The sequence below is a fragment of the Pteropus medius genome, unplaced genomic scaffold, assembly GCF_902729225.1.
Source record: "Pteropus medius unplaced genomic scaffold, Ma_sr-lr_union100, whole genome shotgun sequence".
In the NCBI taxonomy this organism is placed as follows: Eukaryota; Metazoa; Chordata; class Mammalia; order Chiroptera; family Pteropodidae; genus Pteropus; species Pteropus medius.
In genome coordinates, this window is record NW_024347788.1 from 9010674 (window position 1) to 9038533 (window position 27860).

The following is a 27860-nucleotide window of genomic DNA, read 5'->3' on the forward strand; positions in this document are numbered from 1 at the left end:
GCTCAGAGAAGGAATCTGGGTCAAAAGCTTGGCAGACTGCAAGAAACACGAATCCCCATACACAAATTAAAACGGAGACTCGCTTTCCATCCACACGGGCCAGTTCCTGGCTCTTGAAAGTCTGATCGAAGTGGGCCTGTGACATGAGGCATATCACGCCCTGTAAGGGACCACTAAATCTAGCATGTATTTATTGAGAATTTGCTATATTCCAAGATATAGGGATATAGAGATAAGACGTAATCTTTTGTCTTTGAGTAGACTAAAGACTAGCCAGGGACACATACATATGAAGAACGAATTGTCACAAAATGTGATAACTCTATGTGCACAGTTTTTGAGAGTCGCGCATTCTGCCTGGGGTTAGGGAGCGGGTCATGATGGCGGCACAGAAGAGATAACATCTGAGTGAGATCTTAACGGATTCAGTAAGCAGGTGCGGGATGAGCAGCCCAAGAGGCGTACTGTCCAGCTGACCAGAAGGGTGGGCCTTCTATTCCTTCCTTCTTTGTGTTGGTCTCGTCCAAAGCCTAGACATCACATAAAAAGAACCGCCTTTGAACAAGCACTAGTTTTTGATCACTCTAGAGAGACAGATCTTAAGCATGTCCTACAAATGGGTCATGGCCCAGGGAAGCGACCGACCAGAAAGGCCTGCAGCTGTGACGTGGGTGCTGGCTGAATACGGAGGCCCCATAGCTACCAGTTCTACCGTCCCTGGGTGGTGACCTTGACGGTATCGGCATGTTTCAATGATGCGTCACCCCCGAGATGCGTCACCCCCGAGATCGGCCTATTTGGATATCTTTCATATTAAAAACGTTGTCCATTTATTGCACATGTAGCATGATGTCTCTCAAACCCCAAGAAGGCATTTATGATCTCAGTCTCTGGTAGAAGGTAAGGAGGTTATTGCTCATTGTCTTGATCCATATCGTGTCAGCATTTAATGAACATCTCTTTGAACTTTCCTGGAGTTGTCTTACAACCTAACATCTTTATAATTAGTAGTGACATTTTAAAATTTGAAAATGGGGCAGCTTCATGGAGTATTAATTTTATCTAATTATTATTAGGTCACATTTAAGTAACCTAACTGGGTAAGTGGGTTTAAATGCATCCCAATATGGAAACAAACATTGATTTATCTTTCAGCATCACACACACACACACACACACACACACACACACACACTCACACACACACACTCACACACACACTCTCTCTCTCTCTCTCATAGTATCTCCCGCTTTTTGAAAGTTTGTTAGGCCGCTTCGCTTTTACAAAAGACCTACCTTAGTACCTGTTTTTCTAACTGAAAGAAATCCAAAGAAGATTCTTACTGTTATGAAAACAGCACTCAGCGTTTGTCTTGCAGCAAGCCGATACAGAGGCAGCGCCGCAAGCCGCGACAGTCGCTTTTACTATACGTTAGTGTTAGTTTAGATTTTACGTCTTTTATTCGGTACGATGCGGTCGGTTACTGTTAGGTTCTGGGAACGATCGAAAATGTTTTCATATAAATTAAGGGCAATCGCTTCTTCACTTTATGCCATTTCGGCTTACGCAAGGTTTCACGGGGATGCCCTCCCTTCGGATCGTGGGGTAAACCTGAATATATATTCTATATAATCGGCACCGAATATACAATTCAAACAAGTTTTAGAAAGAAACCAACAGACCTCAAAAAAATAGGAAAGAGTCCACATACCATGTGAATCCATTTACATGACATTCTGAAAAAGGCAAAATTACAGGGATAAAAGGCCTCCCGTGGTCGCCAGGGCTGGGGGTGGAGGGAGGAAACTGACTGCGGGGCATGAGGGAGTTGCGGGTTGGTGGAAGGAAGCCTTCTTTATCTTGATTGTGATGGCGGTTGCAGGATTGTATGTACATGAGAAAATTCGACCAGCTGTACACTCGAAAAGGATAAATTTTATAGTTTGTAAATTATATCCCAGTAAACCCAAATTTTAAGTCAGGCTGCTTTCAGGCTCCCTTTCCAGGCTAATTCTTTCTTATCTGCTTTTAGAAATGCTTGGAAGAAAAGTTTGAGAATTATCCATCTAACATCTCATCTCTCTCAAAGAGGGGTTTTTGAGTATGATGTTGAGTGACATGGGCCCGAATATCTTGAACGATTTAAACCTGAATGATCATTTTAGGAATAGGAAATACAGAGCACTTTCAAACGTATGCAGAATGTCAGCAAACCTACGCACAATAGTTTGGAGCGGCCCTGTTATTTATTTCAGTTTTCCTAAACTTCTTTACCTGTGAAATGTTCATTTGCTCCTCTATACCAATAAGGCATGTGTATCGGTTTTCTGTGGACCGGAGGCTAAAACCACAGAAATTTATTTTCTCACAGTTCTGGAAGCTGAAAACCCGAGAGCAAGTTGTCAGCGGAGCTGGTTTCCTTCCGGGCCTTCCTCAGAGCTGGCGGAGGGTCACTTTCTCTCCCCGCGTCCCCCATGCTCTTCCTTCCCTGTGTGTCTGTGTCCTAATCGTCTCTGCTCTAAGGACACTGGTCGTGTTGGATTAAGTCCATCTTAAAGACCTCATTTTAACTTACCCCTTTAAGGCCCCATCTCCAAATACAGTCACCTTCTCAGGGGTTAAGACTTCAATATACGAATGCAGGAAGGACACAGCTCAGCCCGTAACAGCACGTGGAGGAGGAACAGCCTTTCCTCCAGCCACAGTGCCTCTCCCAAGATGTACCTTCCTCTCTCCTTCTTCACCCTGGCTGCCTCCAAGCACAGGTCAAACATTTGCAAGAAGTGGAAGAAAATACCAAGACACCCTATGGACGCAGTGACAATGTCCGCAGATCCAGATGGAAAAGTGTGTTATTTCATATTTTTGTTTGCGTGTTTGGATATATTCCTACGAAACCTTTTCTCAAAAGGTTATATGGGGCAGCTTCAAACTCTCCAACTACATCAGACATGTTGAGCAGAACCTTACGTACCTACCACAGTGCACATGGCCTTGTACTTGCTGCTGTCACGTGTGTAACCCGTGAAAATGATTGAATAGCAAATCTGCAGCAAGATGACAATAGTCCAGTTTTTAACCCAACTTCTGCATGATTAATTAACAGCCAGACAAAAGTCGGGTCCGGAAATAGTCTATCCCTGAGCAGTGGAATCATTTCAAGCTGAAGATGCTTCTCTTACCAGTGAAAGCCAGGGAGACCTGCTTATCTGCGGCAGGAGGGGCCCGGCTGCTGGCTACACTCCCCGCACCACAGACAGCAGCCGGGCCAGCTCCAGGAGAACGGGAAGGGAGCCAGTTCTGCACGTTGCATGGCCTCCGAGAGCAGCAAGCGGAAACGTGAGCAGATCAGACCGTATGCATAAGAGCCGCCGACACAGACCCTCTACGTCCAGGTCCAACTTCTGAGCAAACGAAACGCTGAGAGCTCTTTGCAAGCAGCAAATAAGACAGAGTAAGTGAGGGTGGCCTTTGCGGCGTGGACAAGCCTCCCCGAGGTACACGAGATGGGGGCGACTGACGTGAGGGGGACCTGGGAAGGAGAAAGGCAGCACGTTTCACACTGTAACAACACAGGCCCTACGGAAGGGTGCCGAGTGACAGCCACAGAACCAGCGATGCTTTATTGGGTATCTGTCGTCGTGCAAGACCCACACTAGGTTCTCCGCGTGTCATGGGCCCCAGACGGCACTGCCCTTTGCCTGTCATGAGCCCTTGCCCGCAGACGAGGACAGTGAAGCTTTGTAACACATAACTGGTTAGAACCCAGGGCCAGGCTTTCCCTGACGCCCAAGCCCATCCTTGTCTGCCCTCCACTCTCGCAACCACGAACTCATGAACAGCCCATCGTATTGAGCAGACTGAATAGACTTTGATGAGCTGAACACCGTTTATTCCTAAGTGTGGTTTCGCGTCTTCCCAAGTGATTTTTTTCCCATTGTCTGTCAATTTCAGACACCATATCATAGTAGATTCTGCTAGGAGGGCGATGTTCCACACAGGAGAACGCGATTGATTTTTGCATTCAAGGCTCTGACGTCCAGAGTGGGCCCACTTTGTTACAGGATGTCGCCCCCTTATCGAAAGGGGTGGGGTCTGCCCCTTCCTGCTCCCTTGGCAGCAGTCAGGAAGGCGCGATGTCTCCACGGACGCGGTTTCTGTCAGATACGAGACAGGGCAGCCTAGGTGTCTGAACGAGAAGTGCATGAATACAATTGATTACAATGCCCCCGGAGTGACGGGGGCACATGTAATGCTTGGTGCCAGCTGGCAAGGTCAGCAGGGGCAGTTGGGAAGAGTCCAGAAGGAAGAGAAATACTTGATGAAGGAGAACGAGGGGAAGAGAAGAAGGGGCACTGAGTGACGGCGGCGGTGGCAGCGGCAGATTCAGGCGCCGTGCGGCCCAGACCCTGAGCAGCGCACCTCAGTGGACGGGTAGAGCTAAGAAGACTTTAGATCCCCGGGTCGGAGTCTGGAACTTCCAGCCGGACCTGCCCGAACTCTGGCGGCTTGGCTTCTGAGTTCCCATGGGCTGTGTGTGACTCAGATCTGGCATTTTCTTGGGTGGAGAGGGGGTGGGGCGCGTGACTAGGTCACAAGGGAAATGGACGGCTGGCACCAGCATGCCCGCAGCCCTGGAGAAGGGGATCCCGCCTGCCTGGCCCTGCCTTCCGCCCTGACTCATGCTGTGCCGTCATAATGCCTCTGACTCACCCAGCCCAGAAGCCCGAGAACCAGCTCTGAAACCGCCGACTCCCTCGGGCATCATGTCTGGTCCCCAGCACGGAAGGATTTTATCCCCCGACTATTTTTAGCACCCATCCCCCGCTCCGTCCCATACCACGGCTTTGGGCCAGGCCCTCATCCTGCCCCTCCAGTCTAACTCCCACAATCTCTTCTCTGAACTCCAAACCGTGTGATCTTCCGTGTGGAGCAAGAAACCAACCTAGCCACCCCCCTGCTGGATATTGCCAGAGCAGTGGTTCTCAGCCGGAGGCTCCCCTGAACTCCAAGAACCCAGGAGCAAAACTGCACATCTATGCACTAAATAATCCACATGCATACCCACGTGTTCCAGCCCCCATTTTGGTTAGGTTGGGACATGTGACTAGTTTTGTCCAATGGACTACGAGCAAAAGTGGTCATGTCACTTTCAGGCTGAGACAAGAAGCCTCTGCCGCGGCCTCTCTTCCCCCGACACAGGGATCTCGGGAGAAATGATCTCAGTGGCTTTGCTGCCACATGGAGGGGGGCTCTCCAGTCCACAGTGAACCCCACTTGAGCAAGAATAAACCTTCATGTGTTAAGCCACTGAGCTTTGGGGGTTCGTCTGGTGCAGCAGGACACCCCACGGCGGGGCTCATTGAATAGGAGAACGCCTCTTCTCCTCAACAGTATTTTATCAGCTTAGTTTGGTAACAGGCTGTATCTCATGCTTATCCCTGGCTGTGATCAGAGGTTATGGAGGTCGGACAACTTTTTCGAAGGGGAAAATGGATTAGTGACTTCTTAATAACTGCGGTATTTGGGGGAGGTTAAAAAGACATCTATGATCCATTGAAAAGAAAGTATAAAAATAGAGTCCTTAAGAGTGAATAATGGGACCGCTGGCCTACAGAACGAAGTCCAAACACGAAGCTGTGTCAAAGCAGAGGAGGCACAGACGCCTTCTGGTTGTGTTGGCCATGGCTTCTTGTTGCCCAGTGTTCCCGGAAGCTGAAGCTCATTTTCTCCTCAACCATTTTATACTCTGGATCAGTCACCGAAATTGCCTAGACCTTCGCTTGTAAAGTAAATCCCACTATAGGAATAGCTGGTGTCTTGTCGCCAAAGTTTTGGCATATATCAACGACGATAAGCCATCTATGGCCACGCCACCCTGAACACGCCATCTACGGCCACGCCACCCTGAACACGCCCGATCCCGTCTGATCGCGGAAGCTAAGCAGGGTCGGGCCTGGTGAGTACTTGGATGGGAGGCCACCTAGGAGGACCAGGTGCTGTAGGCGTAAAAATGAATTTAAAAATAAATAAATAAATAAATGTTAAAAAAAAAAAAAAAAAAGACGATAAGCCCTAAATTATTCACACGAGTGGTGCAAATTGCCAAACAGTACCTTCCGCAAGGTACTGTGGATAATGAAGGACGTAGATAACGAAGCCCTAGTCTGGTGGCACCTCACAAAAGGGCTCATGTCACTTCTTCCTCCCTCCTTTAGATGGGAAAACATCGCCCTTTCTGCCTGTTCTGAGCAGATTTCAGCTTCTGCTCTCGGATAGCCAGGAGTACAAAGAGCGTTTCAAATAAGCACCACCATTAAACGAATCAGGAGAATGCATAGCCTGATGAACGGTTGTCTGATACACACTCAGTTACCACCGGTCCCCCTTGCCTGTAGCCGTGGCAGACGACCTCAGTGTCCACAGGGTCCCGACTGTGAGCCGGAGGCCACCTCACAATCCCACCCCACCCAGAGAGCTTCTGCTACTCAGTTGGAGCCGATGCTTGAAATGAAATGATTCACTACCCTCGGTTTTACCCATATAAAGTCAGGACTCAAATCTGCCCTAAATCTCGTATCTGTCCCCGGGTCACGTATTTCTGACATGAGAGATAGTTGCCTGTCTGGCGGAACTTGTGTTCTTTCTTCTTCCTTTTTTACTTTCTTTCTTTCTTTTTCTCCAAACCTATTATTTCTCAGTGAACTGAACATTAAACGATGAATTTTCAAGCCCCCATGATCCTGTATCCCTCCCTCTCTCTTTTCCTGTTAAACAAAGCCAATCTATGTTCGGCTCCGTCCCCTTTTGTCGTGTCCTGGGTGTGCATGGTTGTGCGAGATGCAGTGTTCGGGCGAGTCACTAGGTGGCATCTACCGAGGCCGTGGGCGAACTATCCCAGAAAGCGCTCTTTCAGAGCTCTCCACGGTTCTCCACGTCGGCTGCCATTGTCTGGTGGGCGTGTTGGAGTTAATCCATTGCCATCTGTCTTTATTTTGCTAACTTACTCAGTCAGACGCCACGCAATTGAGTTCTGCAAATGTCGGCTCTCCAGCACGGCAATTACCAAGTCTCTTTCTAAACAACATTCCTCCTGCCTTGCCTGGAGCCTGAGGCATCCAGGCTCATTGTGACTTGCTTTGCTTTTAGGGCTCTTCGTCTTCAAAGGTGAAGAAAAATTGGTGTAAACTCCAAGCCACCACAAGGCATGGTTTCTCTTTCTCAACTGAGAACATGCTAGCCGACATGTTCCTATTACTTAAAAAGCCCCTTGGCACGCAGGGGGACGTGGGCCGTGCTCGTCAGCAGCGCCTCCTCCAGGATGCAGACGCTCGGCATGCGTTTTGTGGTTGTAGCTGATTTTCATATCGTCATTTTCATATCGGAGGGGCTGGCGGGAGGGGTGAGGAAGGAAGCTTGTGGCAGCAAGAGAAGAAGAAAGAAGGAAGGAGGGAAAGAGGAGGGAGGGGAGAGTGAGCTGACGTTGGAATGACATCCTTCCACGGCTGTTTCAAAAGAGGGACGAACTGATCATCTCAATAGCCTCGAAGTGGTATTCATTCTTCCGCTTCTGGCTCATTCATTCATGCATGCATTCATTCGCTCACGATGTGTTGAAGACCTACTTTCCGTGTCAGGTAGAATACTAGATGCTCCAGATACAGGGGGGTCGGTTCACCAAGAGTCACTGCCCTCGGAGCTTACGATTTGTAGGAAGATGGTTATTAATCGAATGGCACGAGAGCGAGGACTGTGGCACTCGGGGTGCTGAGCAAACACATAACGAGGCCCTCATCTAGTCTGGGGGTGCTGAGGCAGGTGAAGATGCAGGTGGTTTTGAGCATCATTCTGCTGTCATGCTCCCATGTGCTAAGTATTCTGCTTTGCGATTAGCAGATGCTACGTGAGTGTTTGGTGACTACCCAGCAAGCTTTTGCTGAGCGTGGAGTGAGAAAGACCCAGCCGAATAAGAACCACAGCCCAGCCCCTGGTGAAGAGTCAGGAGCTTCTCTCACACAAGTGCAGATTTCAGCTTTCCCCGCTCCGTTTGCGAGCCCCTTAGCTATGGCTCGTTTTTCCTTACAGACTACTTCCTCCTTAACCACTTGCTTTTGCCCTTATTGGAGAAATGATTTTGGAGAAACCAAAATTATATTACGATCACCTTCCATCTTGTATCTTTAAGTCCATTTTATTCGGTTTTAAAGTACCGGCCAACCCAAGTGAATGAAACATTAATGTGGTTCATGCCGCTGTCTTAGAGTAGATCTTCAGATCCCACTCACTACGTTTTAAAAAATATAAAGCGGAAAAAGAAGCAAAGGAAGAGGAAATCTCTCACGATGTTTATTTGTCTTCTCCACTGCATTGTCATACGTTCAGGAGTCACTTCTATTTTGGTCCAGTCTGTAGGGTTTCAGCTATAAAAAAAAAAGCAAAGGGAGCCCACATCCTAACGCACTGACATACGAGTCATGCGAAGGTCAGCCTGTATTCCGCAGTTTTTAGGAACTGTAAGCTCCCTGAGTTTTGTTGTAGGCTCTGGAACAGATGGACACTGCAGGGGTTTAAGATAGCCTCGTTACTTACCGGTGCATCTGTAAATGGCCCAGTCTCCTAGGACTTTATCTTGATGACCACATTTATTTGCCATTAAATAGCTGAAGTCTGATTCTTCAAGGTCATCTTCTGGAGAATCATACCAACAGATCATTCGAAGTCCCAGCTGCAACAGTAGCACAGGAAGACTTGGTCTTGCTTTAAAGCAGCTCTACCGAATTCCTTCCCAAGGCCGAGTCCGGGTCGGAAGGCATCCGCCCTTCATGAAGTGGCTTTCTCCCACGTGGATACCACAACAGCCAGAAGGGTCTAGTGCGGGGGGAGGCCGTCCTGGGAGAGTGGCTTGGTCTGCGGGGTGGCTATGGGTAGAGCTGCGCGCCCCCTGGTTCCCAGCTCTCTGGGACCTGCTTGTACCACGGACTTGGTGGGATGGAGGGGTGTGGGGGGCAATGGGATGCTAAGGGAAGAAGAGACATTTCTGGAGCCCTGTGCAAACATGAGAGAGCCAGCCCGCTGCAGTGGTCACAGCTGTTACCATGGAAACCCCCGAGGAGGCTGCCGAGAGTCACTAGAAGCAGCCCTGGCAATGTCCTTCTATTTTTGACCTCTCATTACATGTGACATAACTGACCGAACCCACTCTTGAGACATTTCCTTCCCCAGCTTGTGTGACACGAACCCTCTTGTTTCTGCTCCTTTTACCCCGAGTGACCTTTGTCAGTGTCCTCTGCAGACACTTGTCTTATCCGCTTCATTCACTCGTTAACCACGGTCATAAAAGCTTGGGTCTCGGAACGCGTGCCTTCCCTCTCCTCTCTTTTCTGAGACGTTCCTCCATTTTCTGGATTTGAGCTGCGAGTCGTCTAGAGAAGACACGGCTGGAATTCAGCAACGGCAGGGAGAAAATTGATGTTCGGTGATGTTCAGGGAGCTTACTTCACACCTCACAGGCCTGGGTGCTTCAGGCGCCCCCTACGATAACCCCAGAAGGGAGGTGCGTCATCAACCCTTGTCTTTTTGTACAGTAGTTCCTTTTGTCTGAAATTCTTTACTTCCTCCTTCCTCTCATCTTCGAAATGTCTACTCCTTTTCAAAACCCAGATCAAGGACGGTTCCTTCGTGGCATCTGTCTTAACTGCCCAGGCCCCGTTCATCTCTTCGTCTGAGTCCCATGACATGAATGTCAGCCTTCTGTTAGGTCATTTACCACATTATATCACAGAGCACGGTTTACGAATATCCCTACTCCCTCGGGTCGCCTTTGGGGTGCTGGAGGACAGGATGGCATCTGCCCTGTTTCGTATCCTGATTTTGCAGGGCCTCACGCACAGGCAGGTGTTTGAGGATATTCACTGATCACATGGCAGCGAGCCTTCGGCAGTGCCCTGCGTGATCTCGGGCAATCCTCACAGCAGGTCGTCACCCCCACCTCGGGGAGACTGAGGTTTAGAGAAGTTAGGTCATTTGCCAAGAACCACGCAGGCAGAATCGGGACAGGAGCCAGCGGAGCCCGAAGACGGAGCCCACACTGGCCGCGGCGCCCAGTCTAATTCCCGTTCATTCTCCCTCCCGCTCCATTCCACGTTCTTATCCCCCCAAAAATGCTCCTGTGGCTCCGTCCCTCTCACCTCTCTGTCGCATGCCGACGACCTGCGACACCGTGCCGGGTGCCCAGCCCGCAGCCTCCTTCCTCCCTCGTCCCACCCCAGCCGAACTAAACACAACTTCTGAAAACTAGTGCTCAAGCCTTGTTGTTGGATCCATGCTCAAGGCTTGATTCTGGCTTCTGCCTCTCTATTAAGTAAAATATAGGTGCTCGAGGCCAACCAGCAAGGTATCAATCACTCCCCTTCCTTCCGAGAGCCATTTCCCTACGCATGTCCATCATTGCAAACCGAGCGCGTCTGTTTACCGCCCCGCCCCACGATGTGCCCGTTTTGCCTCCCATTCTTCGCTCGAGCCATCCTTCTGTGCTCTGAACACCTGTCATCCATCAGGACCTGAGCCGGGTTCTGGGAACGCGGAGATTAAAGCTTCCGTCTCTGAAGCTCACGGATTAGTGGAGGGGCGGCCAGCAGCGCAATTACAAGGCACTGTGATTGTGGGAGGCGATGAGGAAGGAAGCCGGTTGCTATGGAAGCGCATAGGATGTGCTCCTCCCGGGTCTCAGCTCCCCCCCGGCCCCACGCGCTCGTCTCAGGTGCTTCCTCTGTCTTCATTGGCTCCTCTGAGGCCCTCTTGCTCGTGTATGCAATCAAACCGTTCAGCATTCACCTGTACTTTTTGGATCCCTTCATCTACAGAAAAATATTTCTTTGAACTTAGTCTCTTCAACCGGTAAACTATCACGGAGGAGGAGAGAATAGAACAAGGCAAACTTCAAGGCCTGCCCGGGGAGAACATGTCCCAGAGGAGAAAAACAATGTACGTGAAAAGCATGGACATCTTTGGTTGGACTCCAGGCTAATTATCCCCCTTGGAGGCAGTGGGGTCATGCCCTGAAGAGAAGAGATCACATGTATCTCAGACCTGATCTACAAAACTTCTGTACTTTGACAACTTTGTCAGGGGCCCCCTAAAACAGCGACTTAAGAAAGCAGGGTGCCGTTTCCATACAGCTGGACCGACCGCGGAGCGTATATGGACGGCGCCCCGGAACTCTCAGAGATGCTAGCGGGGGCTGGGATTCTGAAAGAAGCACTGAGGTCCTGTGAAGATGCAGCTGAGCAAACAAAATCTGATCCTAGGAATTGACAGTCTCATTCATGTCCAAGGCTAATGAAGCCTGGCGGACAGTCCCACATCGCCTGGCCAGGGCTCTGTAATTATTTACCAGTGGACTAAGGGGAAAAGACTCCACAAGAGAGGATCCAAGGAAAAACAGAACAGCCATCAAGGCTCACGTTGGCCTAGCTGGTCCCACAGGCTTCCCCACCGTCCTGCAAGAAAAACCTTTGCCATTCCAGCACCTGGATCCAAAACACTTGGTTGACATGGAAACACGCTGACAACACCCATGACTCAGCTCCCTTGCTCTCAAGTCCTGCGTGCCCCTCTCTGGCCCCAAGCCGCCCTCACTCCAGCCTTCGTTTCTCTGCTCCGGTCACCTGTCCCTTCAGCGAGCCAGTCAGTGGGCCGAGGAAGCCTCTGTGAGCCTCGCAGCCCCGCAGAGTGGGTGCTGGGGTTTGGGCTGTGGATGCTCTCCTTGCCCAGCGCTCGCGGACGCAGGCCATCTCCCACTGGCTGAAAGTCCCCTGCCACAGCACATGTCATGTAGGTCAGCAATTTCATCAGTCACTAAACTCAGCAGAGCTTTGGGGCAGAGGTGCAGAGATTGGGGGAAAGTCCAGAATCCTAAATGCTGGGCTGTGCTCCTTCACTTGGCCTGGGCCTCGAGCCAAGTGAATAGATCTCCGTCTCCTTGACAACCGCAACACAAGCATGTCCTACTTGCCTTATCTACTCTTCGACAAGCCAGAGCATAATTAGAGGAGAAAAAAAAAACATAGGTGCAATTTTTCTCTCTCATTTCTGGCCAGGCGTTTACTTACTTAACACCTCGTTAACATCTCTCTCCCTCTCACTCCTCACGTGTATCAGCTATGCCTTTTACTTGTTGGCAGAAAGTGTATATAGCTTTGCCTCTCCCTGTCGGTCAACGCCATTTAGGGTATTGATAAGAAAATTAGCTCGGCAAGGCTTTTCTGGAAAGTTCTACTTATGGAGACACGCCTAGGTTGCTATAGACACAAACTGTAAATAGCCTCTTTTGTGTGGGAAGGGAGGGTCGTGTTGTCCCCATCTGGGACAAGAAGGAGGCACCATCCTCCTCTCGGTGGACCCCACGCTCACATTTGCTGTCTTGACAGAGAAGACGAACCCCATCAGTGATAGGGTGTTTGGTATGAACTTGACAAAGGAATTTGCCTAATAAGTGTGATCATCTCAAGTATATAGGAAGCAGCAGCCTCTAAATACTTAGAGACCCAGGGCCATAGTCTCCTGAGATAAGCGGCAACCAAAATAAAGACAGCAGTTCTGGGAAGATGCAATCTCAGCCCTCAGGTCTGGAATGTTCTTTTCCCAGTGACTGCCCTCACCAGCACGGCCCCAGAGCCAGCGGGGGGCATGGTCAGTGTGGCAGGACAATGTGACTTCCTCCTGACGTGACACAGTCTGCAGGGCGCGTTTACAGTGAGCCATCGCCTTCCCCACACTCACACACTGGGCCTGACACACCCAAGCTGGAGAGTCCCAGGGAGGAGGAACGAAGGTCACCAAGTAGGGGAAGAGGAAGAGGCTACAGGTGAGCGAGGGGCCCTAACTCTTCAGGACAAGCGTGAGGCCAACGCCACGAGAGGGTGAAAGCGGATGCTTCTCCTCCTTCTCTCCCGGTGCCAGGTCCGGGAGCTGCGGGAAGAAGGGGGCCCGGGTGCCACCTGCCGTCGGTCCGCACGCGTGTGCCGGCGCGTCCGGGCACATGCGTGGAAACCCCCACGATGCCCCCCACGGTGCCGGCACGACGCTCGCTCGCCTGAGCGCGGAACAACCGCCCCCCACCCCCGACTCTGGTGGGAAAAGACCGGATGTCCCTAGAGCCCACAGTGCCCCGTTCACAGTCCAGGGCGCCTTCTGGGAATCCTTAGCGTCAACGGGGGAAGGCGGAGAGTCACAGAATGAGATGGCAAGTGACAAAGGGAAACAGGAATTGTCATAACCAGCATCCCGATGAGAGGTCACTTAGCGCAGAAAAACTAAGACCCATTAGGCGTAGGTTGGGACTGGATCCCTCCTGCCTTGTGCCAGAAGTAGGAACAGGACGGGGAGGGGCGGGGTGTGCGCGTCGCCTCCAGCCCTGGCGGGGTGGCGTAGGGGGCGGTGCAGGTGGATTCGCCGACAGGGAGATGTTTCTTGGATCCCAGAAGTAGGTGTATGGCCACCGGTTGCACACCGTTAGCTGGCCCCACAGGGCTCTCGTGCAAGTACCAAGACCCTGTGCTACCGCCTCTAATTTACGTAACAAGCGTTTTCCCAGACGTAAGAGGTTTTGTGTACTGAAGTCCAGCGGTGTTCTGAGCTCCTCCTGCTCCTCAGCTCCGTCTGCAGGAGAGCTCTCTGAAGTGCACACTGCTGTCACCATTCCGTGCCACAGAAGGAGAAACTGAGGCCTACTACACTCAAGTAACTTCCCCAGTGTCTGTCACGACATCGCCTTCGACTTAAGCAAATATGGCCGTTCAGAAAACATTAGGTTCTTCTGGTGATTACTAATAGCCTCTTGGGGTTAGAGGCAGATGAGGAACTATAAAGTCCCTCTGTCACAGCCTCAGGAGTGTTGGGCTGTACCCCGCCAGACGTGCAGAGATGGGTGCATGGCAAGGAAGCACAAAACTGTTCGGCTGGTTCTGTAGTTTGGGGAACACCTGCTCTGGCCTGCAGTGCAGCAAGCATGACACGCGGAAGGCTGACGGCTGGGCAGACATGGCGACATTCTTAGGAGAGCACTGGGCACTTCTGAGTTGGGCACAGAGGACCAAGGGGCTGGTGGCAGGCACAGATCGGCCACTTTCTTATGTCTTATTCCTGACGGGGGTAGAGCCTGTGAGATACTCCTAACCAGCCACCTGTCTTGACACTACTCATCACACCAAAGAAGCGATTTCACTAAGGATGTGGGGAGGGCTGGACAACCCCCCTCTCTCCCCCGACGGATGTCGATTCACGCCCGGGCGGCCCGTATGCTCACGTGCCCGCACCGCCCCGGGATGCTGCCCCCCATTCAGCGCTCATGTCACCTGTTTTGCAGATTCTGTCAGGTGACTGTGTGCCCCGAACCAGCGTCCACTGAGTCATCTGTGTCTAGCGTGTCTTTCCCAAATGCTGCTTTGTTTTTCACAAATAAAATAACTGAGAGAACATCCCATAACATAAGGAACATTGTAAGGACCTGAACGTAAAGCGAACCCCTCTACATCAAAGGGTAGTTTGGAGGATAATATGCCTCGTGTCTGTTTTTTCATTGTCGTTAAAAGCACCTAGGTTGTGTATGACACAGCAGGTGCTCAGTAAATTTGAATTTCCTTTCCTACCTTACTATCTCATTTAATTCTCATTTTAAAAAAAACACTATGAGGACATAATTATAATTTTTATTTTATAAATGAGGTAACAAAAGTTCAGAGGGTTTAAGTAACTCGTCGAGTTCACGTGACGACAAGTGGCCCTTGGGTTCAGCCGGAAATGCCCAGGCTTCCGGTGTCAACGCTGCCTCTCTGACAAAACCGGGCTTTGCAGCATGTCACAGTCACGAAACTCCTCACGCACCCCAGTTCATCGGCCCCTCGGAACACGGCTGTGACGTGAGGCTGATGCCTGTCTTAGTTTCTCCAGGTGGAGAAAGTGGCTGGAGGAATTACCGAGTTCGCCCAGGTTTTCTAAGGTCCGTCAGAATTGGAAACCACGTCTTGCAATGTCCAAACCTTTGCCCTGGCACCACACCATGTGACGTCACAGCACAGAGCCCCAGGACGGCCCAGGGCTGAATGTGAACTGTTCGTGCACCACGAGGATCCAGTTGGCTCACTGGGGTTCCAGAGCTCCCCTTAAACCCCGTCTCAGCCACACGGAGAGGCCACGTGCGAGGTGAGTGACGACCAACATTTTCACAGTATCTTACAGTGTGTAAGGTCCCTATCTCAGATGTTCTCGTTCCTTTCCCTACATTTTTATTTTTTATTTTTATTTTCATAATTTTTTATTCTTCCGTTATAGTTGGTATACAATACTATATTAGTGTCAGGTATAGAATTAAAAAACCATGTTTTTTAGTTAAACTTTTTGAGACAATTGCGGATTCACATAGTGATTAGACATCTATACAATTCACAAAGTGATCACCCCAATAAATGTAGTGCCTCTCTGATGCGGTACATAGTTATTACAATATTACCGGCTACATTCCTTATGCATTACTTTCTATCTCCATGACCATTTTCACACGTTCTAGTTTCGAATGCAGCCATTGAATTCAACTCTGCGTTCAAAAACAGAACAGCAAGTAACGGTCTTTCTCAGGCTGACTAAGCCCAGGCTTTACCATATATATCTTTAAGATGCTAGAATCGATTCTCACATCCCATGGAGCCCACCTTCCTAAGTGACACTTTGCATTTGTCTTCCTTCACTTAATCTCCTTGATCTTCTAGATATAATTTTCTTAGGATCCTTTTAAAACAGATTCGCTGTAGTATGATGGTAAAAATTGCACATGACTTTTGAAATTGAGACAACGCAGGATCGTATACATAAGAAAATAAGCATTAACAAGTAACTCATTTGCCAAGATATTCTAATATTAATATCATGTTATATACGTATACATGAATGGCTACATAATATTTCATCACAGGTACATGTATGTACTGTTATTTATGTATTCATAAACATTTACTATTTGAATTGTTTTCAATGTATACATATATATGTACTTTTATATATACGCATTTCAATGAAAATACTTGAACATACATCTTTGTTTACTCATCTAATTTCCTAGAAATGGAATTGCTGTTCGTGTGAATATACTTTTTAAAGGATTTTGATGCATACCGATAAATACCCTCTAGCAAACCCAAGTCAATTTGTATACTCACCAGCAGAGCAGACTTTGAGAATCAGCAAATTTCGATTCTAAAAACAGTAACTTGTTTTTTCACATTACTCTCACTGCTTGTGAAGGTGACCATCTTTTTATTGGTTCATGAGTAAGATGATCGCAGGACTTACTGTCCAATCAGGAGTATTTTGAGAGTGGCGGGTAAGCCGATGGAGCTCACGATCGCACTACGTAAAGGCCGTTTCCATTTCTTAGTTTGAGAATTGTTCGTAGCTTTTATTTTTCTATCGAATTGTCTGTTATTAACAGTGACATAAAAGATCATGTGAAATAATAATATTAACCTTTTGTAGAAATTTATGTTAAATATATATTTCCCAGGAAGTTGTTTATTTTTATTATTAATTATAAAAGTAATACAAAAACATAGTTCTTTTAAGTTTGTGTCATGTTTTCAATGAAACTTTTTTGAGACAATTGCAGATTCACATGCGATTCTAAGAAACCGTGTACAGAGACCCCTTTATCCTTTATCCATTTTCTCCCAATGGTGACATCTCATAAAACTGTAGCACAATGTCGCGACCAGGCTTCTGGCATCAATACGGTCCAGATACGGAACATGACAGAGATTGGAGTGAAGTGGCCACAAGTCAAGAACGGCGAAGGACCGATGGCCCCCTCGTTTCCGAATGGAGAGCCCCTGTGCCAACACCTTCGCTCCGCCTTCGGAACTGCGAGAGACTCGGTTTCTGTCGCTTTCAGCCACGACGTTGGTGGTCGTTTGTCGTAGCAGCCACAGAGAAAGCTGTTTATCAAAACATGCGATGAGACTCGTGAGCATATTTAAACCTGTTTCTAAGTGCCTGTTTTCTAATCCTGCTCCGGCCAAAGGTTTGGGGACAGGGAGACCACCTCGTTACTGTTAGATGGAGGTAGAAATCCGGGGTCCCCATCTGGCCTCTTGACACCCGAGGGAGGAGGCGCCTTGTCACGGCTGGGTGAGAACAGGGGTTCCTGCTCTCTGTACAATCGCGCTGCCCTTATGAGGATGGGGGATGTCCCTCAGGCCAGTGCCCCCTGCTTGGCCTCCGCTGACTGGAACCTCTAAGAAAGCAGAACCCCAGTACAAAGAGAGAGGAGGGGGCTTTCCCTCCAGCGGGATGGTGACCTAGAGCTTCAGGACACGCAGATCAATGCATTCGTCCATAGAAACAAATTACAAAAGGTGGGCAAATCCTACAGTTGTCTGAAGAAGCCAGTGGGGCTGTGGTTTGCTAGCTCACGAGCTTGCTCAGCCTTGAAGGTGCCATTTATATTGGCAAATGTGGCCCGAATCCAAGCCATCGATTTAGAAAAGAGCTTGGAGACCGTGCCTGTCTTCCGGGGTGTCGCAGTGGGCACCCTGCTCTCGCGTTCTGCTATCATCTCAGTACGGGCAGGGGTCGCATCTTTGGTGACTCATTGCTCCCCTGTGGCACTGGAGCATGGCTTCGCCAGAGCCAAGCTCCATCTCTGCGTTTCACTGATGGAGAAAGCACAGAAACCCTCACTTGCTTCTATCTGCCACATCTGTGCAGCTCAGGAGATTTGCGATCACAATCATTATTAACTGCTAGCTAACTGCGACCATCATTTTCTCTTTAAGAGCAGAAATGCCTATCGGCTTTCAGTTTTCCCTGTTGAGAAAGCACTGAGGTTTTCTTTACATCCTTCCAATCCTCTGGAAGAATCCAGAAAAGTGTGAAAAAAGAAAACAATTTAAGTAACTATCAGCCGAGGGCCAAAAAATGTCAACCAGCTTGGGTCAAGCTTCTGGACCCGGTTGCGGCCGCCGTATTAACAGAAATAACGCAGATATTGTGCCCCTTAGACTAAGACACTATTCAGTTTTGATCTGGCAGTTGGGAAAGAGAAGCATCTTAGTCTGAAATCCTGACATGAAAAGACCGAAGAGAAAATCCTCCAAAACAAAATATGTAACATGTATTGTTTAGGCCAGCCGTACGGCCAGACGACATTCCGATTTGAGTCCTTTGGGCTTAATGCCTTTGTTTCCCACGGGGAGGACAAAATCTCCCTCCCACCCCACAGGCTCAGGAGAGTGCTCCCCTTTGCAGGCTGAGATGCCATCTTCGGCTTGGGGACGGAAACCAGTTGTGTCATTGTCCAGGCTACTAATGAGAACATCGTGCTCTCGGACCCGCTGGCTTGACTCTGGTCGGAGAATCGAGCAAAGCTGTTTGCCATGAATTTCATCTTTCTGGGCCCTCCTGCCACCCTGACTCCGCTCCCAGTCCAAATGCCCAGAATTTATTCCCGGAAACGTTAAAACTCCCGCTACTTTCAGATCTACAAACAACGCTAATCTTTTTTTTTTTTTTTTTTTTTTGAGGAAAGAGAATTTGATTGCTGGAAGATTCTACGGAGACAACTCCAGAGTGTAAAGCCCTCAAGGAGAAGTGGGAGATGGGATGATCCATTCGCAGACTGAAGGATAAGCATGAAGTGCAGGCTGCTGAGCCAATACGAACTGCCTTCCAGGGCATAGAGCCCCGAGGGCTCCATACGAGGCTCTGACACCTGTCACCATGGCTGAGTGGTCCCAAAGGCAGTTGGTCTACTCAATAAAAGCATGAGTCCTGTTAAACTCTTGCCTTGGGGCTATACATAGGTCCCTTGTCCATTAAACTGTCACTCCCTCACCCCTGAGGCAGATTAAGGATACAGTGGTTGTCTTGGGGATTTGGGAGAATACAAAGAATAATGTCATTTAAGAGTCCTTCGATGGGGGTGGGGACATGCACTGACAGCTTTGATTACTTTTGTTTTGAGAGAGAGAGAGAGAGTATTTTTCCTTTTTGGAGTTTGTTTTGCTATTAAAATTTTCTCTGAAAAGTACCCTTGGCTAGAACATTTTTTTTTTTCTAGAAACCTCCAAGATAAAACACAAGAGTCAGTAAAGGGTAAGAACAACTGTTTCAAAAGCAACACCTTCGGAGACAGAAATAACGAGATTTGAATTCTCGCTCAGACTGGGAGTCTGTGATTTGAGGCGAGTGGCTTCCTGTCTCTGAGCCTTTCTCTCCAGCCCAGCTCGGGGACATGGGTACACTGGAATACAGCCTGCTCGACAGCGTGGCTGGGAGCATGAAATCAAATACACAAAGCACACAGCACAGCGCGCAGAACCCGACACGTAGTAGGTATTTAAGAACAGCTTTTACGTGCTGTCATCTGTGCTTTACCCTTATTAAAGAGGTCGTTTAACCCTCACCAGCACCTGAGCGATAAATGCTAAAATGATCCCTATTATATAGAAAAGTGAGGGCTAGCAAGGTTCTTCCCCAGGAGCACAGCTGGTCAAGGGGCAGAGCGGGATTTGAACACGCACACACACACAGACACACACACACACACACACACCACTCAACGCCCAAGCTGTCATCCACTGTGTCCCGTGCAGAGGCCACGAGCTGGGTCCTGGGAGCCAGATCAGGCCCATGGGTGCGTTTTGTTTGGCTCACAGTATTTATAAGAAAATATTTACTTAGTTGTCGACACTTAAAAATTAAGAAAGATTTCACCGTTCTGAATCTTTGGCTTCTCATTAAAAATCTGAAGCTCTGGCCACTGGGCCCATATGTAGCTGAGGCTGCACAGTGGCTGTCACTTGTGGACAGTCACGCGCTTGCGACGGTCCCTACTTCTTTCATCCTCACACGGTCCAGCCCCGGAAGCATTTGGGGGTTCGACCCCCTCACGTTCGACAACCACTGTATCGCCTTTTCCATCATCTTCCTCCCAGGTGACTAGCTGACTCCCTAAGAGGATCCTCTGTGGAGCAAAAGCCCGGTTCACTCTCGTCATCGCTGTCGACCCTGCGTCCTTCCGGCCTGCTGCAGCTCCCAGCCCAACGCCCATGACACCCTCGCCCCCCAAATGCCGCCCCCTGCCCTGAGAGGCCTGGAAAGGCCCGGAAGCGCCTCCGACTCTGAGCACGTGGCATCTCTTGGACCAGCCTCTCCTACCTTCACACGCCCCTGAATCCACCTTCACCCAGAGGCTCCTCACCGCCACCTCCCACACTGTCGCAGCAGAGCCCCTTCCCCCGTCCCCCCGACGCACCCCTGCCCATCCAGCCCACTCACATCCGCTTCAGCGAGTCTTCCTGCCCCGCTCAGGGGCAGCTTCCTGGATGTGAGACCTGTGCAGTTAGTTACAAGGAACCCCACAGATAGAAGGGCTCCGCACTTGAAGGCTCTGCTGTGGCCATCTTGAAGTTCTTAATGACATTTGAACCAGAGGCCCACATTTTTACTTTGCACTGGGGCCCACAGATTAAGTAGCTGGTCCTAGCCAGTTGCAATTCCAGAAGCCCAATGACTCCTGAGACCCTTTGGCAGCACCCAGAGATGCCGAGGGCCCCTGCTAGGGAGGTTCTGGCCCACAGCAGCAGACCCCACTCATTCACCTGGGCGATCACCCAGCTTCATCTCGGGGACCCTGTCCTGGGGTCAGGCTGACCCCGACGAGCTCACGGGCTCCTCACGTCCTCGTTTCCAGCCCTCCTGAATTTGGTTCCCGCTGTCGGGAACAGCCACGCCCCTTCTCGGGGTTACCCAAGTCCTGCGCATTTCATCAGACCAGCTCAAGCTCATCTTCTCCCCAGAGCGTATCTCGTGCACAGCAGTCGACAGTGCTTCATTCATGCAGCCAATGATGACTGATTTCTTAATCTGTACCAGGTACCGAGCCAGTGTTGGGGACACGATTATAAACACACACACGCTCCTGCCATCTCGAAGCTTTGCAAGTGAGACAAACAGGGACAGAGGCCACTTTGAAGCGCTGTGATAAAGAGGTGTCACAGGCGTTAAGGGGAGGGGATGCATTCACTTCCTAGGGCTGTTGTCACAAATCGACACAAAGTAGGTGGTTTGTAATAGCAGAAATTTATGCTCTCACAGTTCTGGAGGCTACACGACTGAAATCCAGGTGTCAGCGGGGCCGCGCTTCCTCAGGAGGCTGCAGAAAAGGGTCCTTCTTTACCTCGTCCAGCTTCTGGAGGCTCCTGACCTTCAGCTTAGGGCTTCGTTCTCCAGTCTTTGTCTCCTTATTTACATGCCCTTTTTCTCTTCTCTCTGCGACACTCGTCACTGTATTTAGGACCCACCCGGAGAATCCAGAACCATCTCATCCCAAGATCCTTGATTATTTCTGCAAAGACCCTTTTTTCCGATTAAGGTAACATTCACGGGTTCTGGGATTATCTTTGGGGGACTGACATTCAACCACTTCAATGGGTATATGGCAGGGACAGCTAACCCCACATTGGGGAACCGGGAGGAAAAAACAAAACAAAACAAACAAACAAACAAACAAACAAAAACCACTGACATTTAAACTGAATAAGCCAGGAAAAAGGGGGAAAGAAGCCATGGTGATGGTGAAGACGTTTCTGGAAATGGCACATGTGAGATCCCAAGGTGAATTAGGCATGATAGTTTCTTGGGATGAAATGAACCCACGTGTATGTGCAGAATACTGTACGAGGGAAAAGCAGCCAGAGGAGCAATCAGGGCCAAATCGAGACGAGTCTTGTAACTGTGGACAGTGTTTGGATTCATGCAATGGGGAGGGCTTTACTGGAAAGGCACCATCAGACATGGAGAGGAGACTCGAGCTTGCACGTGAAAGATAAACCAGGATCGTGGGGAGAGGAGGAGGGATAACTCGGTGAATTCAGGAAGCCATCTGGGAGGCCGACTCAGCAGGACTTGGTGACTGGTAGGATTTCGGTGCCTCCGGCTTCTGGTTTGAAGCGCGCTGCCGCCGTTGAGGTCGGGAGCTGAGAAGGAGGTGCGGTTTGGTGGGCGCCGTACGGATGAGTTTGCGGTGTCTGTGGTTGGATGTCCAATCGGAGATTATCAGCGGGCGTTTGAATGTAGAGGTCTGACGCACGGAGAGAGGTCCGGGCTGGAAACACCCACCTGGAACCCTCAGCGTGAGGATCACCTGCGAAGTCGGGGAGCGAACGGCCGCACTCAGGGGAAGGCGTCGAGTGACAGAGTGGGGCCCAGGACAGAACGCTCAAGGGCGCTGGCACTTACTCCGTGGGCCGAGGGCAAGGGAGCACTTGCAAAGGCCAGACGACTCAGGGGCTGGCGGCACATATTTATTTACGTGTGATCTTTACTATACAATTTGAAACTTATTGTCAATTGTCCTATTCCATGTCGCTTGTTTTATATTTTGCTGAATGACTCAAGCACAATATTGTTCTCTCGTATACCTGGAAACTAGGATAAGGGTCCAGAACAGGAGGCCCGTGTGGGAATCAGAACCGAACCATCGGCTGGGTATTATCTGTTCAAGTTTGCATCAGGAAACAGGAGGACCCTTCATCCAACGTCACCATCAACTGAACTTCCTAAAAATCTTATTTCTCTCGATTATAATTGTTTTTCTAAATTAGGGAGCACTTTTTTTTGGCTTTCGATGGTTCTTTCTACCTCCCCTGGGCTCCTTTTCAGCTGGTTAAAGACGATACAACAGCATACTCAGTAGAACTATCTGCAAGGATGGAAACATTCTATATCTATGTTATATAATACGGTAGCCACTTGCCGATGGTGGCTATTGATCACTAGAATGTAGTTAGCGCTACTGAGGAACGAGACTTCTAATTTTATTGGCTTTTAATCCATTTAAATACTCACATATGTCTATGGCTGCCATGTTGGACAGAATAACTATATGGCCCTAAGTGAGCTCCGAGTTCACTTTCTCGAGGAATATTTCCTGAGCCTTCCTCCTACAGCCAAAGCTGTCTCCCCACGACACGCTGTCAAGAATCTTGTACTTTCGCAAAGCCAATGAGGATTATAATTTTGAATAATTTTGTATTGTGTGTTTACTAGTTTCATGTGGGTCTCCCCTAGCAGAACAAGCTCTAAGGAGACAAAGACTACGTCAGTCTCTTTTACTGCTGCTTTTCCAGCATCTTCCAGAGCGGATAGTACTTACTACGCGCTCAATAAATATTAACAGAATGAATCATCAAATGATTTGCTAAAATTTATGGGATCACGTACCACATACACGCATATTAAATGATTGGTTACAGGTTATAATCATATAATAGATCATTAAAACCATATAATGGATATTTCTGGAATGCTAACAGCTCTGATTAATGGAAATTGGAACCATCAAGGGAGGCACAAATTTGACAGGCTTAGATGTGGATAGGTGAAATTTCGAGATGCTGGATCTTCTGTTTTATACTCCCCCGACCTTATTCTCAACTGAAACCCCCAAACTCTTGCAGCTCACGGTGGCACCCCACACCTCTCTCTTGCCCTGCATAGTTCCTAGAGAAACCGCTCACGGTTCCCATCCGAGAACACTTCTCATTCTTCTCCACACTTTTCGTCACTGCTCAGCGTCTGGAGGCTGCTCTGGTCTTCGCTCCCAGCTTTGCATCCTCTCGGCGTCGATTTAACGTACTCCCTGAGCTCCTAACCTAGTTAATTTTTAAAAAGGGGACTATGCCAGGAGCTGTGGGGTAAACCTCTCTCTCTGGGTACCAGAATGCACGGTCAGCAATCGCTCGATCTACCCTCTCAGTGATTAGGTGGCTCCTGCCTGGGATGAAACTCGAGCCATGTCAGGAGTTCGGGCCTCATTGGAGCATCTGGGGGCGCCCTAGCGAGCTCCTCAGTCATCTTCGGCTCTGGTTCTCTCTCAACGCTGTTGCTTCCACCTTCTCCTAAAAATTAGTGAAATCTGAACAGTTCCGTGGGTCCAGCTGAATCCGCTCTTACACCCCAGGCAGACGTAGAGCCAGGACCCTCTGCCCGAGTCTCGTTGCAAATCCATGAGGGCAATTTCAGGAAGCAGTGTTCCGAAGGCACCTTGGGTCAGAGCCAAGGTGAACAGTCAGACTCGGTTGTCAGTCCGACCAGAGGTGGGCTGAGCAGACAGCCCGGGTGGGAGGCAAATGAGCCTGAGACTTGGGGAGCCAAAGTTAGAAGGGATTGCCGGGAGGGAGGCCTTGGCGGTTCCAGATTCCTGCTGTCACTGCGGCTGACTTCGGGAGGCCTTGAAAGGGACCGAATGGAATGCTCGGTAATAAAGGTGAGCCCTGAGGAGGTGGCCCCGAGTGGATGGATTCGATTCGGGACGAGAAAAGGAGCATTCGCCTTCACCTTGAAGCCGTCTTAGCAAACACAACGTGCGTCTCTGAGTGAAGCTGGAGGGAATGGCGTCAGCATAGATCGGAGAGTCCCGGGCGGTAAACGAACACGTTCCTGTCCACCCCAAGACCTGGACGGGACGCTCTCTGGGCGGCGGCTGCTGCCAGCTCCCCAGCGCAGAGAGAAGCGGCAGCATCACCAGCAGCAGCAGCCGCTCTCCCCGGCCCATCCTCTTGAATCCTTCCCTGGCCTCCAAGAATGGCAAAAGTCCTTCCACGGCCAAAAGGCCGCCAGGCCCCACTCCTCCCCTTAACAGGAAAGGCATTCCCACAGCCACACTCGTCATTTCCCCTGCCGATGATATCTGCTCCTTTATTTTCTTGATAATCCTGAAAGCTAGTAACAGATAGGAAATGGATTAGCCTTATGTTGGCCGGTCGGTCCAGCGGCAGTCTAATTCACCGCGGGCCCGAGACAAACGGGAGCGTGTGGTCATCTCTCAAGGGTCTGGGTCGCAGATCAGGTCATTCCCGGAAGAGAACAGAGCCAGGCAGAAGGGATGGCAAGGACGGCGGCCAGTGCGGTCGGCGGATTCAGGACGGCTGGAGCCGAGGGGCAAGGGGGCATTCGAAGCCGGTGACCACAACCCTACACAGGTCTCAGAATGCTCGTGGCCTGGCCTGTCCCATTGTTACGTCCCGTCCCATAATTCAGGGCGTCGTTCAGCTCAGGGGCCGGGGCTCAGCCAGGGAGCGGCCCGCGCTGTCCCCACACAGCCACCGGCTAGGCTGACTCGGCCCAGTTTACCTCAAAGGAAAAGGCTGACCTAACAGATATCAAACCTTGGGCCATGGAGGCGTGTAAGCAATCAGGTTCTGAGGCCTCTGAGAAGCTTCTGCAGTGTCAAGGCCCCAAACGGTCCCCGTTGATCAGTTACCTGCAGCAGGCCCAGCGCTGCCACATCAGGTGTTTCACTAAATCCTGTCCCCAAACTCCTCTCCCCCTCACCCCCCCAGGCAACTCTCATCAAGTCCCTGAGATTTCTGGCTTTGACGTCTATGAATTCTATACTTCTCTCATGTGATTTCCCTGCCTCATCCACACAAGAGCCTGAATGAACTTGAACATGTATAAAAACGATCAAGTCATTCCCCTTCTTAAAAACCTTTTGCATCCCCAGTGTCCTTGGGGTGAAGTCTGCTCTCGGGCTCGGCATCTAAGGCCCTCCATCGCTGCCCCTGCCCACCGCCTGTCCCTCAGCCTCCCCACCTGCACCCACCCGGGGCGGGCACTGTGCCTCACACCCCTGTGTCTTTCCGAGAGCTCCGCGTCCCTGTGGCTGCCAGGCGGTCCTGATTCATCCCTTCTGATCTCTTGTATCTCCTACTTCTCCTCCCTGAAGTTTCCTCAGATGACACCCATCACAGTGGGCCTCCCACCCACGGGTGCGGAGCGGCCACAGCTTGTCCCTCTTCCTCTCTTACACTGACCACACTCCCCTGTGATCACTAGCTTCTTCCGGTGGAGGGACAATCCCCGCAAAGGGGAGAGAAGTAGTTCTTGGCAAACAAGGGTTGGAAAAATCTTACTCTTTTTATTAGAAAGCACAGATATGCATAAACCTATCAAAATATATACAGTATATCTATGGTATTAAAATTTCATGGAGGAAGAGAGGGAGGGAGGAGGAGGGGAGGAGGGAGGAGATGAGGAAAGTGTCGAAGAAAAGTCCTTAGGGGCCAGGAATGAAAAATAGGTTGAGAAATACCGAACATTTTTCTCACCAACTGGACTGTGAGCCTTTTGTGAGTCCCCAGAGCCAACAGAGCGGCTGACACAGAGTGTTTTGAATAAATGTTGAATGTTGAAAGCTGAGTGCTCACATGCATGAATGAGTCCTTCCCACAATCCTGTGCGGTGGGGGAAGATAAGCCCACAGGTGCTAAGGGCCCATCCCCCATCCTCGCCACCGGCGTTCCAGGGTTCATAAGGGGTAAACTGGAAACACTTCCAGTTCAGAACGTCTGGATCCCAAACACAACATCATCGCACCCCACTTCGGTATAATTGATAGAATTTACACAAAAACAGGAGAATGCGTTTTCTAATTTGCCTCCGCTATTTAAGATGGTTCTGGTTGGACTATCCTAAACCAATTAGCGTGCTCAAGAAGAGCCTTGGGAAATCAGGCCCGTGACCTTGCAGACTCGAGCAAAGATGCCTCAGCGTCTGGCCGGGCTTTGGTGGGAATGGTCACCTTCCATCCCACTCACGACGAGGACAATTCGAGGCATACCCAGGTGCAGCTGAAACCACCCACTTAGTTTATAACCCTGAGCTTCGCAGTTAACCCAATTAAATTACATATTTTTAAAAATCCAGCCTTGAGCCTCTCCCGTGTATGGACATGAGCGGCACAGGGCTACTTTGCCCTCAGGAGGTCGGGGCGGTGGAATGAGAAGCAAAAACACACAATTATAATGCAAGATTCAACAAGATCCCAGTCAGGAGAGAGACTTCAGAAATTCCAAGCCAGGAGATGAGCTACAACGGGGAGATTATGAGGGTGGGAGTGTCATTGATAAAGACGCTTTTTTTTACCGAAAGCAAAGCCAAGTGGTGGCTGTAAAATGGTTTTATGAGGAAATTTGTTGAAGCAGGAAGAGCCAAGTAGCTCAAACCAGTGTTTCATCCTTGCCAAGGTCAAGGTGAGGTTTGAAATGGGATTGAGGGGCCTGTTTGTTCAATTCGACTTTCCTCATTTTCCACGCCTGAGCTTATGAGCAGAAGCGAAGCACTGCTTACAATTCCCTGTTGGGTGACAACTCTTCCTCCTAGGACGTCATCTTTTGCTTTTAGACAAAAATACTTCATACAAACAAAAAACTACACCACTCGTAAGTATACAGTTCAGTGAGTTTGCACAAAAACAAACTCTTGATGTCACCAGCCAGGTAAAGAAACAGAGCTATTACATCCCGAAAGCAACGCTGGTTACCATGGGTTAGTTTTGTCTCTTTGTGAACTTTAAAGAAATGGAATTATACAATACATACTCTTGGTGCCTGACTTTTTCTGCTCAATAGCACATCCGTGAAATTCATCCAGATTGTTACATGTAGCAATAATTTGCTCATTCTCTTTGCTGAAAGGACTTTAGTGCGTGGATACACCGCATTTATTTATTCATTCTGCTGTTGATAGACATTTAGCTTGTTTCTACTCTGGGTCACTATACATAGTGCTTCTATGAATATTCTTCTTACCTGACTTCTGATGAGCACATATACTGATATATACCTAGGAGTAAAAGTGCTCGCTCGTATGATACACATATACTCAGGTTTAGTAGGTCCTGTTAATAGATTCAAAAGGTGATTGTACCACCTGTATACTAACGCTGTATAATAACAGTGTGCTGGAGTCCTAAATATTCCAACTACTCACCAACATTTGGTAGTGACTGTCCTTTTTATTTTAGCCA

At 49.5% G+C, this 27860-nt stretch overlaps 1 long non-coding RNA gene and 1 pseudogene across 1 annotated transcript; both read left to right on the plus strand.

Annotated features, from left to right (window-relative positions):
* Positions 1–5890: 5890 nt before the first annotated feature.
* LOC120614565 (uncharacterized) lies at positions 5891–6009 on the plus strand (annotated as a pseudogene).
* Positions 6010–14951: 8942 nt separating this feature from the next.
* On the plus strand, positions 14952–22610 carry LOC120614385 (uncharacterized). The gene is made up of 3 exons (XR_005655959.1): positions 14952–15202; positions 21345–21422; positions 22482–22610. It is a non-coding gene; the product is annotated as an uncharacterized LOC120614385 (long non-coding RNA).
* Positions 22611–27860: the final 5250 nt, after the last annotated feature.